Genomic DNA, 14,487 nt, shown 5'->3' with positions numbered 1-14,487 from the left:
ATTCCTCTGGTAAAGGAATAATTTTTTTTTTTACAGTGATAAACTTTATTCATTATATAACTGCCAACATTAAGGGGAACAAATCATAATAAGCCAAGAGCCCACAATAAATCCCAAATAAAATACTATAAATATAGCTTAAGTGTAATCTTGTGTAAAGTATCGTCAATCAGCATACTTTTAAAATCAGTAACAGAATCAGCATTCATGAGACATGTGTGTGCACGCAATATTGCTAAATTCTGCTTCCAGAATTAACTCTAGACTTTGACAAATTAATTAATTGCAAGATGGGGACATCATGGGATACATACCTCTACATAAATTTTGTAAAAGTATGACAATTTGTGTTATCTTATTTATTATTTATTAGCAGTAATTTATATAGCGTACACATATTCCGCAGCGCTTTACAGAGGCTATTTGAACATTCACATCAGTCCCTGCCAGTGGCGGAACTACCCAGGGTGCAGGGGGTGCAGCTGCTATGGGGCCCGGCGGCTGGGGGGGCCCCATGTACAGCAAGCACTCCCCTGCCTTTTCCTGCGCTGGCTCTGAGCTGGTGAAGACCCAGCAGGGTACAGCACTTGCCGCCGGCACTTCCTGTCTCTCCCCTCCCCCCAGCACGTGTGACGGGGAGAAGCAGTTGCCTGCGCCTCCCGTGCCCTGCCTCTAGCTCTCCGCCCACGCAGCGCATGTGAGCGGGGGAGAGACCTGGCAGTGGCGGTGGAACTGCAGCACTTGCCGGGATGCCGTCATCGTGTGTAAGGGTCTCCCCCGCCGCGCATGTGAGCAATGGGGGAGACTCAGCAGAGAGCAGCACCTGACGGCGCCTCTTGTCTGCCCCCCCCAGCGCATGTGATTGGGAGACCAAGCAGGGAGCAGTGGCTGCTGTGCCTCCTGTGTCTATCCTTCACCCACCCAGCGCATGTGAGCAAGAGAGACCCAGCGCAGGGAACAGCAGGGTCTCTCCCCCCCCCCCCTCCCCTCCAGCGGGAGATCCAGGGAAATGGCACTTTCCTTGCCTGCACCCTGAGTGGCAATCCCAGCGAGGCCTGGATCCATTGAATGAAGGTGAATACATGCTTGGTGAGTGGGGATGTCCTGTCCCTATTGTCCTGTGCTTTTTCCTAATGTCCCCTCCTATCTCTATTGTCCTGTCCTATCCCTATTGTCATCCTAATTGTCCTGTCTCTATTGTCCTGTCCCTATTGTCCTGAGCTTTTGTCTAATGTCCTATCCTGTCTCTGTTGTCCTCTCCCTATTGTCCTGATCTTATGTCTAATGTCCTGTGCTTATACCTAATATACCTTCTACTGAATCATACCCCATCCCCGTTTGCTATTCTGACCTCACCCCCCCCCACCCCCCACCGCCCTCATTTTGGTGAAGTGCTGGGGGGGCCCTTTCAAAATTTTGCTATGGGGCCCACACAGGTGTAGTTACGCCCCTGGTCCCTGCCCCAGTGGAGCTTAGCTACCACATGTACACACACACACATTCATTCTAGGGTTCATTTTTGTGGAAGCCAATTAACCTACCAGTATATTTTTGGATTGTGGGAGAAAACCAAAACACTCGGAGGAAACCCACGCAAGCACGGGGAGAATACACAAACTCTGTACAGATAGGGCCATGGCGGGAATCAAACCCATGACCTCAGCGTTATGAGGCAGTAATTCTAACCTAACAATATCAGCGCTGCCTCTCTTGGTCACATTTTTTTCAAATAAAGTAAAAGAATCACCACGTTATCGTAACAAAATGGGCCAGTGGGAACTAAGCATGGTAACCTTAGGTGTAAATTCATTAAAGCTTCTAAAAATGAAAAGAGGTGATATTGCCTATAGCAACCAATCAGATTCTATACTTTTCTAAGATACAATAGAGAAATGACTGACATAGTCTGATTGGTTTGTATGGGAAACGTCACCTCTTTTTCATTTTTGGAAGCTTTCGTAATTATACAATACTTAAACAGAATTTTGTGGTAAAAATCTGAATAACTAATCTTTTTTACATGTATTATTTTTTATTACATTCTATTATCTTTTTTTTTTTAATAAAAGAATAAGCGGTACTTGTTTCCTAGAACGGCCACAACGATTTAGATCGTTGTGGTCGTAAGATAAAAAATCGGATCGATCGCATCGCATGCGATTTGGTCGCATGCGATGCGACCGATCCGACCGACCGATTTTTCACCCGATTTTTTTTTTTTTTCACATGATTATTTTCAATTGCCCCCCCAAATGTTACTAAGTGGGCTAGACCCCACGATAGACGTCAACCCGAAGCGTGGCGAGCGCAGCGAGCCCGCGAGGGGCGGCGGTGCGCGTCCTCCGACCTTTTCATTCCCCTACTATCCACTAGGGCGTGGAGTGAGAATAGAATAGTGTGGCGAGCGCAGCGAGCCACCGAGCCCGAAGCGTGGCGAGCGCAGCGAGCCCCGCGAGGGGACGCGTATAACTTCACAGGTATACGCGTCCCCTCGCGGGGCTCGCTGCGCTCGCCACGCTTCGGGCTCGGTGGCTCGCTGCGCTCGCCACACTATTCTATTCTCACTCCACGCCCTAGTGGATAGTAGGGGAATGAAAAGGTCGGAGGACGCGCACCGCCGCCCCTCGCGGGCTCGCTGCGCTCGCCACGCTTCGGGTTGACGTCTATCGTGGGGTCATGGCGGGCACATAAAAAATTTGAAATGGGTCATATTGGCCCATTTCACCTTTTTTATCATTTTTCCCTATGTGAGATGGACTTAATCAAGCCCATCTCATCTTGTGCCATTATAATGGCACAAGACCGACCGATTTCAATGTTAAAAGATTTTTTAACATTGAAGTCTATGGAAAAATCGGGTCAATCGGTCGGTCGCATCGCGGCCGATTTTAATTGGTCGCGACCGACCGATTGACCCGATTTCTGTCAATCAAATGGAAAAAATTGTAAAAAATCGGCCACATCGTGAGGATCGTGTCCCTTAATTAAGAGCCACGATCACTCACGATTGTGGCCGTTCTAGGAAACAAGTACCGAATAAGCTTTACTGTAATTCCATATAATGGAGAAATAATTACTTGTAGGTATTAGATTGCCTAATATCCTTTATAGTAATCCTGATATTAAGATATAAATATATTATAAATGTGGTCTTGTTACTTCATGCATTATGTATATTTGTTGACATGTTTTCAACATGGTGGACGTTGCTTTCCAGCACCAATAATAAAGCGGTCACTGTCAGCTAAAAATTCTCTGCAGTTGTCAGTGATATGGCACAATTGGAACGAGGAAAGACAACTAATAACCCTTTCACACTGAGAGAGCCGGGTCGCACCCGGAAATGTTTTCTGAGATGCAGCCCGGGACACAACCCGGAATGTACCCTTTCACACTGCACTCAGACCTGGCATCGACCCGGGATAGCCCCATTCATCATGGGAAATCCCTGCAAATACATATGCATGTTTTAAGATTTTATTTTATTTTTCTACAGCATTCAGCATCCTAGGCCCCGCCCCCTCCGGCCTTTATACAACCCACTCCACTCCTGAATTAAATGCCACCAACAGCATCGAGTTATGATGGTGGCACATTGGAAGCCTTACTCACTGCAGTACAGATCGTCCCGTTCCTCTTGCATGCCACATGACATCCCTGTGTGTGATGTCTCACTGCACTGCCTCCATGTCCAGCTCCTGACTCCTGTGGCTATTTTGTGAGCCCCCAAAAAACAGTGTTTTTAACAGTCCCATGTACCTAATTACAGCTAGGGACCTTTCACACTGTGATGTGTCTATCCAAGGTTCAACCCTGATCAAGACCTGGGTTGAAATCCCGGAACACTCGACCTGGAATATTCTTTCAGGACCCTTTCACACAGATTTCCTGGGATGTTACACGTTCATGTGCAATAACCCACATAATATTTGTCAGTGTGAAAGGGGTATAAATGGGACATCATGAAATGGATTATTATGTACACATGTGCTGAAACATTTTTAGTTTAGATTTTATGTGTGTTGTTCATTACCTTTCTATACACTGACTGATAACAGTAGTGATTTTCAACATCTTTTACGTCTGAAGATTACAAGGCCATGGCCAGATCCCATAAAAAGTGAAACTGCCACACTGATTGGATTGATCACTCTTCAAAGGCACAGTCTTATTGACAAATATAAGCCTCTCTACTAAAGGAACAGAGCACTGGTCCAATAATTTATTGTCTTTTCACTGTAATTAGAAACTCACTTTCCATTGTGGTGTAGAAGAAACAGTGAAAGCAGATAAGAAGCATAAAACATTCCTGGTCATTTTCCAAACTCCTCCATTCCCAGAGTAATCATTCTCTTCCTCACTGGCCTTCTGGCTTGCTTCAATGTTGTATTAATTCAATTATTGTCATTTTTCATATTAGGTACACTAAAATATGTAATTTAGAGACTTCAACTAATCACAGAAAATCACAACAGGGTGTAGTGTATCATAAAACATAGTTATGTAAGTTCCCAGATTTGTGAATAATATGGTCACAAATAAGAACATTTCCACATAAAAATAACAAAAGTAAATTAATCATCATAAAAATAAAAATAACAGAGTTTGATGGCACTCGGCCCATCAAGGCTGCCCTAAACACATGCACAGATACACATTTACAAACTAGGATTCATTTTTTGGGGGAGACAATTGACCTATCAGTATATGCAAAGGCAGAACTCTGGGAGGCAACGGAGTCATCTGCCGCCGGGCTCCTGCAAGGGGGCACCTCTCCACCACTGCCAGTTTAAATCCATTAATTGAAAGCAATCAAAATCGCTTCTGTGGCTGAGTTCTGAAATATATATGTGTTCTCCCTCTCTTTCTGTATATACATACAGTATATAATATATATCTCATAACAGACTATATATATTTTGAATAACATTGTGTGTGTGTTTGTGTGTGTGTGTGTCTGTGTGTGTGAGGGGGGGGGGACCAATATTAATCTTGCCTCCGGGCAACTCGGACAAACTTACGCCACTGAGTATATTTTTGGAGTATAGGAGTAAACCGGAGTACTTAGAGGAAACTCTACACAGTTCAGGCGGTCGTAGGAAAGAAACCCATGATGTCATTGCTCTAAGACAGTAATGTCAACATTACACAATCCATACTGCCCATAACCACTACTGACCAATGACCTATTCCCTAAATGCTCAATTCACACCTCCTAAGAACCATTGGTCAGTAAAGATAGGGCCATCTTAACATATGGACACAATGGGCAGCATAAATATGACAGAAATGGTGGCAATCGTGGGTTTCTCATGAAATTAATGCTCAAGAGCCCCTATGCAAAATTTACTAAAATTGGAGTTCTATTTCACATGGGATGTTGCTTTAGCAACCAATCAGGTACTATCTATTATCTTCTAGAAAGTTCTAAATAAATAAATTGATTCTAATTGGTCGCCCATAGCAACAGCCCATGTGAAATAAAACTCCCATCTTAAATCATAAATTTCCCCACTGTGTTAGTTCAGTTGGATATTTCAGTCACTATATATATGTTTCACCAATATACATTGCCACCAAATGTGAGGATGCCAGGTGACCTGATAATCCTGGTGTCTAAGAGTTTACACAGTGGGATTAAGTTGTAATTAAACAATTTGAAGTTTATTTGAAGAAATCCCATAATTCACAACTCAAGAGCAGGAATATTCATGAAAAATCCACAAAGTAACAAAGAAAAAATGTTCTGGAAAAGTCCATAGAGAATTCAGGGAATTATGACTAGACTTTCTATGACTCCTCCCAGGCAGGCCAGAGAAGACAGCTGCAGCGGAGCCAGTGGCAAACGCAGGATTTTCAGAAGGGGGTTTCCAGAGGCATACCTCCCAACTTCTGTGCTGACGAAATAGGGACGCCGGAAAGGGGGCGGTGCGTATGCCAATGAGGGAGCGGGTTATGCTAATTAGCCGCAACCTCATTTTCATACGAGAATAGACGCTGTGCACATGCGCACAGCGTCTATTCTATTAGATTGGGGGGTCTCCCAACTGCCACCCCCCGCAGCGGGACAATGCCTGCCGCGGGTGGGACAGCGGGACAGGACCCGAAAATCAGGACTGTCCCGCTGTAATTGTGACAGTTGGGAGGTATGCAGAGGGGCGCAGCAAAGCACGGAGATGGTCACTTAGCTGACCCAGTATATGCCGGGTCAGTTAAAGTATTATAGATAGACCAAATGTATATAAATAAAAAAAAAATATATATATATATATACATACATACAGGGGCATCAACAGCAGTGTAGACCCCTGGGCATAGCAATGTACCCCTGGGCACATACCAATCCTCCAGCGGTAGGGGTGGGGGAAGCTTTGATGTCCCGCGGGTGTTAGGGGGTATTATATCAACCGCTCAGCATGTAGGGCCTGGATCAGTAATTTCCACTAATTACCCCTTTACTGAACAGATGGTGGGAGATGGGGTGGGAGAAGGGGGCATTGGGCTGAATGAAGGGGCCCTGATACATAACTTTCAGGGTGATAGAGGATGTTTAATATGCAGAGGAGGGGTGTATAGTGGAGTGGGCTTATTATTCATAATTTTCTGGTGGGAGGACAACTTGCTTGACTGCAGATATATCCAGTTCCCAGAAAAAGATTTCTTAGATTTTAATGGAATTAAAAACTAGAGAATCCCACCTACCAAATGGTATTGGGGACTAGGGGATCAGAGTTCAGGAGGCAGAGCAATCTGTCAACGAGCATATAAAACTACATACCAGGCGTGTGGAGCTGGAGCAGTAACAAGCTGTTTGAGGGCTGATATCTCTGGTTGTGAGAACAGTAGAGACAAGCTACTAGTGTCCATCAAAGGGGGAGAGTCCCAGCTTTTGGAATATAACCTCAGAAAAACTCTAAGTCAGACAGAACCTGAAATATCTGACTGGGAAGAGCAATTAACAGGCTTGGATGGGGACCATTGCTTTGAAGTCAGATATCTCCGGTTCCCAAAGGCCGATTTTTAAAATTCTTGTACCCATGAAAAGAGGGGACCCTTAGCTTTCAGCCTAGGAGGGTTTCTGGGTACTCAGAACCCCCCCCTGCGTGCGCTACTGGGAGCAGATGATGTGACAGCAGCAATTCATTAATTATGCTTGGAGGGGATAATACCCCAACTTCAGGTAAGTCCAACTGTACACACTCACAAATGGGTCCCAGTGGTACTCCGTTCTATCCCTTTACCCTACCTAGGGTTTTCAGTGCCAAAAAAGTGGGATGGCTGGGAGCTATGCAGTTAGCTCGTACAACTTGCTCTATTAATCTAGAGTTGAGAATATAATAGGGGAAATGTGCACTGTAAATTAGTATGTTGCGTTTTGTTAGAAAAAGGGGGGAAATATCATAGGTAGTACCTGAGGCAGAGCTGAACGAATGCCAGTCTGTGTAGCATATCTTTCATGTTTTCACACTGAGAATGTTTTGGACTGATGCATATGTGAGGACTAATGATAACATAATCTGCCTCATGTCTGCCTTATCTTTGTGCATTTAAGTTCGGTGAGGGCGTGTTGGCAGAACGGCAGACATACAGACCAATGCTTCATGTATATTTTGCATCCTTTACACAAAGTATAGTCTGGTGTATAGTCTAGTACTGGGGTAGCCAACTCCAGTCCTCGAGAGCTACCAACAGTTAATGTTTTCCAGATCTCCTCACAGCATCACAAGTGACGTAATTAGCTCCACCTGTGGATCTTTGAAAATGTGTCAGTCAGTAATGAGTTCACCTGTGTGAAAATGTGAACTGTTGGTAGCTCTCGAGGACTGGAATTGGCTACCACTGGTCTAGTACATGTGCATACTGATAATGGTGATGACACAAATAGTGGGGGTTATTCAGATTTTAGCGCTAATCTGGGAATTTGAAAGGCGGGTGATAATCGAACGACTTGACATGTGTACGGTTTACAGTACGCATGCTCGAGGCCATCCAGTGATAAAAGCCAGCTTCTTTTTTAAGCGCTGGCCATTCGCAAGTTGATTGATAGGAAGTCAACGATTGGGGGTGTCACTGGAGCCATTTTCTGGGAGTGCCAGGGGAAATGCAGGCAAGCCCAAGCGTTTTCAGGGAGGTTCTGTGATGTCAGCTCCGGCCCCGATCAGTCTGTTTCTATGGCACTGTGTGGGCTATGCACAGACTGCACAGATTGGAAAAATCATTTAATGGTGAGTAAGTTGCAAATGGACTTGTAGCTATTCGCCATTCACAGCCTTGCACAGGGTGGGATTGTACTCAGGTGGGGAAGTGGTTATGTGATCACAGGGCTCTGCAAATTAGCAGAGTATCAATCAGGTCTGAATAACCCCCAGTGTGTGGATTGCTCCAAATAATTGTTATAAACTTATTAAACTGTAAATAGATTTAATGTTATTTGCATAAATATAAGTAACACAAGCACATAAAACATTGCAGTTGTGTATGTATATTTCAGTGCCCCCTGATATTTTATCTCTTTCATTACAAATAATCCATTTTTGAAAGTTATACATTATTTTCGTTGATAAATTAAACAGAAACAAAATATTAAACAATTGTCTGTATTTGTTAAGTACGAAGTGTCATTCAAATGCTACTTTTAAAATGTTTTTAAAGGAAGTTAACTGCCTCCAAATGGCTGTGAAAATAAAATCATTGTACCAAATGACTTTGTTCATCTTTGCTTTTACTAAACATCCTAGCATCTGATGTGTGTGACCTCTAGCATGTATATACCTCACATTTCAAAACTTACAAACTAAACCTGAAATAAAGACTCGGAGACTTAGGTTTGGCAGAAATTGTTAGCTGATTTATTTTAGCACTTTTAAGCTAGATTAATTTATTAATAATTAATTAATTAATGGTGGCCCAGAAAGAACGGCTAATTAACTAAGCTCCACCCACACAATCTGCATACGTAATCAAGCCTACCCTAACAAGCGGTGTCCGCTCCACCTACTGCATTGACTACCCACCCATCTGATGGGTTCCCTGCCCCCCGAGCGGGAGATCGAGCGAAGGCCTAAGCCAATGAGAGGCGAGTGCACCGAAAAGCAAACATATACGTAGCATCATCATTTGAATAAGAACTAATTCTATTCACCTGCCGTTCTTTCCCGCCTATCAGCCAACGCGATTAACACCCACCCAACCATAATAACACAAGGGAGGGAGGGCGGGAAAACTTTCAGAAAAGAGAGAAATACTCCTCCCTTTCCTGCCCTGATATCCCAGCTAACACTGCCCTTCCCTAAATCCTTATTGGACCACCGAGTCACATGCTTCCCTAGGTCACACAACAGTCTTGGATGTTTAACCCACTCCATGCCTATTGCAGACATTACGTTATTCATTTGTGTTTAAGTTACACTACACTGGTTTTTAATTATGATTGTTCAATTGTTGGATCTGTCATGTCAATGCAGTTGAACATTTCCTTTTATCCTGTTGAATTATATTATAAAAGTGCTAAATAAGAAGCATTTGCTTATATTGGGCCTAATTCAGGTTGGGATACATAAGCGATCCAACCCGCAGTTTCCCAATAATTGGAAAATTGTGCACACACAGGACCCGTTCTGCGCATGTATAGATGTACCTTGTGAACACATTGCTGTATTGACAATTTCTCTGCCTGATTGACAGGCAAAGGCGTCTGCAGGGAGGGACAGGGGTGGAGGCGGCCAGCAGGCACGTAACTCCCAGATGCAATGGAGGCACCAGCCCCCGGGATCTAAGCCCTGAAGCGGCACCTGCATGTAAAGCAGCACCTGTGTGGTTCACAGAAACACAACAGGATCCAAGTGTGAACACTCCTTTTGCAATGAAGCTCTGTGGTGCACCTGTAGTTTATTGGCTCTATACCAGAAGCCCTGCTAACACCTTAAATAGGGGACAGGATGGCTCCTGCCTGGTAACACTCAGCGTGCACTGCAGCAAGCAATGCTGCTGGACTCTGAGCTTATATGCACAACTGAATGTTGACACACCATATTTGGGGTGGGGGCACCAAACTCCAACTTGCCTCCAGGCGACGATGAAGATGAATTTACGCCACTGGCAGCCAGCATTTGGTTTACCAGGCATGGTGAAGCCAAGTACTGTGTCTGCACTGCTTGGCCTTTTAAGACGTCCTGCAACTGCAAGCCTAAGTATGGTCAGACTTACTCAGGCTGCACTCGCAGATGTTCCTTCCAAACTTTGATCGCATTACAGGTTTAGTAATCTCAAATGCAGGAAAGCGACAGTATGCATCTGCATGGTTAAGGATCGCATATCGCATACGCGTTTCGCTGGTCCTGCCAGCATTATCAAAGCTGGCAGGACCAGCGAAACGCGTGAGAAAGTGCCACCACCCCATTTTCCACCCCTGATTTGTGGATTAGAGTCCGAACCAGCCCAGTGGGAGATTCAGTTCTCAACTCATCCAATCATCAGGACATTTACCCGCTCCAGGATTGCTGCTCCATTCTTTAAAAGGTGACTTATCATTGTCCTCCAACCATCTCCAGTGGCATCGGTTATTTGTGCCAACTTGGGCCGACCACTCGGATACAAGGACATTTCTGGACATTCCTCACCATCAATTGATCCACCCTAACTCCAACTTGGAGCGGTAATTATAAAACCACATTTCCTATCCTGAGCTTACTAGGAACGGACTCTCCACAGCACTCCCTATAGTGTGGAAGTGGGCCATATTGCTTTGCATTTATGTTTTTAACTTTGCTGCACACCTTGATGTGCTGTTTTAATTGTATGTTTTGCTTTTGTGTCACATTTTGAAGTAAATAATTATATGTAAAGATCATCCAATTTCTCACTTTCAATTGTCCACAGCGCTGCTACCTTTTTCTTTGGCACTTTATACGTACTTTGACAATCACATTGTGTGGGTAGTTTTAGCCTGTCTGGCCTTTAGACTCTAAGGAGATATTGCACTGATTTATATCAGCACAAGAAACGCAGGGAGTACAGAGTAATAAAAATACAGCTATCTGGGCTTCCCAGAGACGATGCAATATTTAATGGGGATATTACTAAGTAATACTAGTGTGAAGTATTCATGTTGATAAAAGACAGATACCAAGCATTACATTACACATTTCATTCATCTATCAGTGAGATAGATGCAAAGATAAACAGAATAATAATTAGAACTGCTGATCCCCATACTCCCCTACCCCCATCTGTCACCCTATAATCTCTTCCAAACACTACTAGAAAAAAACAACATTATGTTGGCTTCACAGTGCTTAGATGGGCAACCAGCATATGGCTTCATACATGTAGGGGTTATTCATAATCGCTACAGCAACAGATCACATTGCTAGTGCTTGTGCCAGGGCTGGAGAGGGAGACATAGATTGCTGGGCTTTCTCATGATCATGGACATCAAATCAAAAGGAGAATGCAAACATTACATCATTAAATAATGTATCTGTTTTTTATATAGCATGTATTTTTATCAATATATTTCCAGTGGATCTGGTAAGAATGTGCTTGAATGCATTTACTGATGCAGCAAAGATACAGTATATTACCAAATGTTATAGTAATCACTGATGTTATATTTGAATAGTCTAGTGCTGCACAACAGTTGGACAGCAAAAGAGGTTGCACTTTGTCCCCCTCAATCAGAGAATGTGTCTATATTGTGGTCAGTTATCCTGATGAGTACCATAGTGATGCACCCCTCAGACCAGCTACTCCATCCAGGGCTGTTGCGTTACAGAGAAACATAGAAATAGACGGCAGATAAGAACCACTTGGCCCAGCTAGTCTGCCTTTTTATCCATTAGTCAATCTCAACTCTTTTTGAACCCTTAAGGCCCCCATACATTAGGCCGACTTGTCCTAGGGACAAGTCGGACCCAATTTACCTGCGAGCCGCCCGGCAGCTCCCCGGGAGGCTCACATACAATTTGGCACTTGATGTGCCATTTTTTACATGGGATAAATCGCATGCGATTTATCCCATGTAAAAAAAAACCCCGGGGAGCTGCAGGGCGGTGAGGAGTAGTGGGAGCGGGCAGCGGCGGCGGTGGTGGGGGCGGGCAGCGGCGGCCAGCGGTGGTGGGGGCGGGCGGCAGGTGCGGTGAGCGCTGCTGACCTGGCCGGGCAGTGTACTTACACATAGCAGCAGCGGGGACGGGACGCGTAGTGGCGGCTATTAGATTTTTAAAATATTTGTCAAATGACCGGCCGCTCTCTGATTGGCCGGAGAGCTCTCAGCCAATCAGAGAGCGGCCGGTCATTTGACAAGTATTTTAAAAATATAATAGCCGCCACTGCGCTGCCCGTCCCCGCTGCTGCTATGTATGAATGGGCAGCCTGTGATTGGCTGAGCGCTCTCTCAGCCAATTGCTGACTGGCTGAGAGAGCGCTCAGCCAATCACAGGCCGCCCATTCATTGTATGGGCTTTTTTTTTAATTCCGTACTGACAGCTCCCGCCGGCTCCCCCTGCCCGGCTCTATGCCGCCTGTGTCCCCCGCAGCGTCCCCAGCCCCCCCTGCTCCCTCTACCGCCGCGCCGCCCCACTAGGTCCCAAGTCGGGTGGTCGGACGTGCAGCAGGTCCGACCACCCGACGCAGATCCGATGCGCACGGGACCGCGCATCGGATCTGAGGGGACATCAAAACTAGCCGATTTTGGTCCGATTTCGGCCAGATCCGACTGATCTGGCTGAAATCTGACCAAAATCGGCTAGTGTATGGGGGCCTTTAGTTCCTTGTAAGGATATTCATATGCCTATCCCAAGCATGTTTAAATTGCTCTACTGTCTAAAGGTGTGTACAGACGGGTGCGATATGGCTTCTGATGTTGCCGATATAGTGCACATCGGAAGCCATATCGCATACCGATTGTGTACTATTGAGGGCTTGCGAGCCCGATGCGCTGCCGATGCGCGCTCCCAAGTGAGCGCAAATCGGCAGCGACATAGTGAGGGCAGCCAAGACTATATAGTGCAGATCTGCACTATATAGTCTTTGTGCCTGAATACTCACTCACTATAGCTCCGGCGGCCAGAGGGAGAGGGGCATCTCCTAGGGCTGCGCTGCAGGGCTGATGACCCGGCCGGAAGAAGTCCGCCTAAAGAGGAGGGCGGGGGGTGTGGCCTGATGTCTGCACGGCGGGGGGGGAGCTGTTTGATGTGCTGCGGCCCCGGGTGTCGCAGCACGCTGACATCCCGGCACCCAGTGGTGACAGCTATACTATGCTCTCCTTCATGTTCCCACACACGGTCGACATGCTGCCGTGCGATGCAAGTCCCGATGTCATCAGATCGCATCGGGACTCGCATCGCACGGCAGCATGTCGACCGTGTGTACACACCTTTAGCCTCTACCACCTCTGATGGGAGGCTATTCCACTTATCCACTACTCTTTCTGTAAAGTAATTTTTCCTTAAATTTCCCCTGAACCTACATCCCTACAGTTTTAGTGTAGGTCTTCAAGTTCTAATAATTATTTTCCTTTGAAGAATGTTTCCCTGCTGTAATTTGGTAAAATCCATGGTCTATTTGACCATTTCCCTTCCCTGCTCCAAACTATACATATTATGATATTTTCATCTTTGTGGTGTGCACCATTTTAGTTGTCCTTCTGTGTACACGCTTTAATGTATTTATATGCTTCTGGAGAGATAGTCTCCGGAATTGGACACATTACCCTAGACAAGGCCATACTAATGACCTAGAATGGCATTATTACTAATGTTTTTCTGCTACTGATTCCTATAAAACCAAACATCTGGCTAGCCTTCCTCATTGGTTTGTTGCATTATTTTCCTGCCTTTAAGTAACGTGAATTAGTGACTCCTAAGTCACTTTTCTTATCCAAAGTTTGCATTATAGTACTATATTTAGGGTTTTTTAAACCCAAGTGCACAAATTAGCATTTTTTGCATTCAACAGTAGCTGCCACATTCCTGCCATTCTACTAGTATATCTACATCACTAATCATTTGTTTTACCCCTCCTGGTATGTCTACCCTGTTGCATATCTTTGTATCATCTGCAAAAAAGCTTATTTTGCATTCAATACCATTTGCAATATCTCCAACAAATATATTAATGAGCACTGGTCCGAGTACAGATCCCTGGGGTACTCCACTGGTAACATTTCCCTCCATAGAATGCACTCCATTTAATACAACCCTTTGATTCCTATCCTGCAACAGGGTTCTTATCCATTTAACTGTTTTATATTCCAATCCCATGTTTTTGAGTTTATTTATCAGTCTGCAATGTGGGACAGTGGGTCCTATTCAGAACTGTTCGCAATGTGCTGTGGACAATGTTAATTTAACCTGATGCCCCACTCCATTGAAATCCAACCTTGCGATTTAATGTGCTCACTAACTCGGAGCTGCGATGCAAAGTGGCATATCCTGGCTGGAGCTGATGTCACAAACACTCCACTAACATCTATCCTTTTCCAAAGCA

The sequence above is a fragment of the Crinia signifera genome, chromosome 2, assembly GCF_055691185.1.
Source record: "Crinia signifera chromosome 2, ASM5569118v1, whole genome shotgun sequence".
Classification (NCBI taxonomy): Eukaryota; Metazoa; Chordata; class Amphibia; order Anura; family Myobatrachidae; genus Crinia; species Crinia signifera.
This window is presented reverse-complemented; position numbering follows the sequence as displayed.